The sequence below is a fragment of the Rhinopithecus bieti genome, unplaced genomic scaffold, assembly GCF_001698545.2.
Source record: "Rhinopithecus bieti isolate Rb0 unplaced genomic scaffold, ASM169854v2 scaffold_15813, whole genome shotgun sequence".
NCBI lineage: Eukaryota > Metazoa > Chordata > Mammalia > Primates > Cercopithecidae > Rhinopithecus > Rhinopithecus bieti.
Genome location: NW_016809040.1, coordinates 2,869,763 through 2,873,185, shown reverse-complemented (window position 1 = coordinate 2,873,185; position 3,423 = coordinate 2,869,763).

Below are 3,423 nucleotides of genomic sequence, written 5' to 3'. Positions count from 1 at the left end.
AAAAAAAAAAAAAAAAAAAAAAAAAAAAGAAATGATCTCACCTTTAAAATACTCCTCAAGGAGGTCTACTTTAACTATCCTAGTAAAGATGGTATGACCCCACCCCACATTCCTAATCTCTCTTATCCTGCCTTTTTTTTTTTTTGTATACTTATCCTTTTATTACCCTTAATTAAATAATTATGTTCCATGTTTATTTTCTCTCTCCCTCCATGAAGTCAGGGATTTTTGTCCTATCTTCACCAATGGATTCAAAACAAATCTACACTGTCCCTGGAACAAAGAGAGTCTCAATAAATACTTACCAAATGAATGAGGGAGATAAACACCACTAAGAGTGTTACCACAAGGGAAAATTTCTGCTATAATTCTTTACCAAGTTAAACAGTGTATCTTTAGCTTGTCCTAAACTTACTCCTGGTTTCAAGGCTCCAAGGAGTTCCATTAGAACTCCTTGTTCTAATATACAAACTGTCACAGTCTGTTGGCATATACAGTTGGGCAGCTATAACAAAAACTCCATAGACTGGGTGGTTTCAATACGCATTTAAGCTGGGTGCAGTGGTTCCCACCTATAGTCCCAGCTACTCAGGAGGCTGAGGCAGGAGTACTGCTTGAGCCCATGAGTTTAAGGGCAGCCTGGGCAATATGGCAAGACCTTGTCCCTAAAAACGTTATTTCATTTCTAAAAACCAAGCATTTATTTCTCATAGTTCTGGTGGATAGAGAGTCCAAGATCAAGGCAACTGCAAATTCAGTGTCTGGTGGGGCTCACTTTCTAGTTAATAGACTTCAATCTTTTCTCTGTGTCCTCACATCAGAGAAAAGGAGTGTGGGAGCTCTTGGGGGTTTCTTTTCTAAGGGCACTAGTCCCATTCACAAGGGCTATTTGAGAAGTAATTAGATCCTATAAATTTTCAACGTATAAATTTGGAAGGATACAAACATTCAGTCCATTGTACAAACACTGAATTTGATAAGCACATCTGCTTAAATGATATCACGCTTATTGATTTCATGTGCCTTTTTCACCTTTGTTTCTATCTAAATTCCATTAACCCAGCTCTGAATTCACTCAACCAAGATGCTATCCCAAACAACTCTAGCCCAAAGTAATGTTTCTCTTTGAAACTCACATTTCCTAACTATACTATTTTAAAACAAACTAATGTATTTTAAGAGTAATATCTCATCATTATTAAAACAAGAAATAGGGGAAAATATAAATGAATGTAAAATTACCTGCAATAATCTCTACCTAGTAGTATTCTTAAGCTTCTTTGCATATTATTTTCCAGTTGCATTTACACTTTGAGATTATATTGATTGCACAATATTGAATCCTGCTTTTTTTTCACCAAATGACAAACATTTCTTCCATCATGATAACAGTACATAACCACTTGACATTTCATGTGTTGTTTTTTGCCTGTTAACTATATTGCATTCATTTACTTGCTTACTCTTAAAGTATTCTTAGCCACTTACAATGTACCATACATTGTGCTTATGTGTGTTTTCTTTCACATGCTAAACTAGCTTCTGATGAAGAGACATTTTTAAAAAATATATGCTATATCAGTTTTACTTTCTCTAGGGAGAAAATTGATTTTTTAAAAAATATCTCCCCAAATCTCTGAATATCATCAAATGAGAAATGTTCAGTAATCAACTGAGCAAGTTAAACAATTGAGAAATGAATTTATGAAAATTTCAGTTATCCTCATCTTTTTGGAAATACTACTGTTTTACATCAAATTACACCTCAAATTGTGTACACTAACTACTCATCACCTTTTAGTAGGTAAAAAGTCCTTAAAAATTTTGTTTCAACTTTCCCTTTTAAGGTTGGAATTTTGACCACAGTGTTCCACAGGAACAACATGAATCATCTGTGGCAAAATATGCTAGTCAAGAAGTGAATTAGAATCTGTGCGGAGCTAAGACCTTGTGCACCCAGGTTCTGGGGCGGAGTAAAGAGGCTGGCTCCAAAGATATAGCTGTGTGTTGGACATGAGAGTGTTTGGAGGAATATAGGTAACAGGTGATGCTGGGAAGTCTTGTGAGATGGAAGAAGAATGAAGATGAGGAATCTGGTGGCAGTAATAACTGGGGAGCAGATGAACTGGAGGGCCTCATCAGGAGGTTGGTCAATTGGTGGAAGGACACCATTCCCGGCCTTAAAAGGAGAGGCTCCAGTATGGCTGGGAAAGCACGTGGATACCTTGTACTAAATCCACTACTGCAGCTCATTCTTGACTGTAATTAGAAGAGGAGGACATGCTTTCTGAAGCTTTCCCCTCCCTGATGCCCAGTTACTATTTCTGCCCCCTGCTACCACCGTGGTTTAGAACAAGAGACTCAAAAAAATTTCTTCTGTTATGGGTGACCTGTACGTTTTCTAGAATGGAATGAGGCTCTTTATTTCTTTATTTAGTAGCTCAACTCTGAGAACACTTTTTCTTTGGACACGATTAAAAAAGGAAAAGGTCAAGTTAATCATTAATCTCTCTCTTATCTACTAATGTCTCCATTTAGCTATACGTTCTGTGTCCTACATAGCAGCCATCACAGAGGACAATAAACACTTCTAATGACCTTGTAATTTATATGGAATTCTAGCATCACGATTATCAGCCTGTAAATTCTGGGTAGTTCAATTGTCGACCATGCTGTTAACTAAATGAAAACATCCTGTTATTTCAGTGTCCTTCCTTGACAAAGTACTATACAGCTGAAGAACATCTCAAATACAATTTTGGTTGGAAAGGAGCCAATTGATTTCAACAGAATCAAATCTGGGCTTCATAAAGTCTTTGAAGTGACTTCACAGAGATGCAGACACGTGCACTTGAAGATGCTACCGCTTCCCCAGTACCTAGCAAAGTTCCTCCCTCTTTGTGCGCATCACTGTGAAACCCCCACCCTTCTGCCTCCTGCTAAATGCACACAGTATCTAGTCAGGGGAAAAGACTGCATTTAGGAGATAGATAATGGTTTGGATTACTTAAAGAAATAAGGTGTTGCCTGGAATTGCTGGTTTATAAGTTGGTCATTTTTCTTTTTTAAAATATTTGTAATATGGAATGGGCTCATTAAGGAGAGCTTCGAAAATGCAGAAAGTTATGAAAAATAAGTCACATATAATTATGCTACCTAGTGATAACCACTCCTAATATTTTGATTCATTTTCTGCCTATCTTCTTTGACATATGTGTTTTTTTTACAAATGTGCTTTTTCCCCCTTAGTTTCCTTTTATTTTATAGAGCAGAACCCTAGTCTTTTACACAGTTTGGAGTGAAATATATGCTATATCAGTTTTTTCTCTAGGAAGAAAATTTAATGTATTAAAAAGGCATTAAATGACTACTGTGGTTAAGACTACTCGAGAGAAATATTTGGAATATAAGCTTTGGATATTT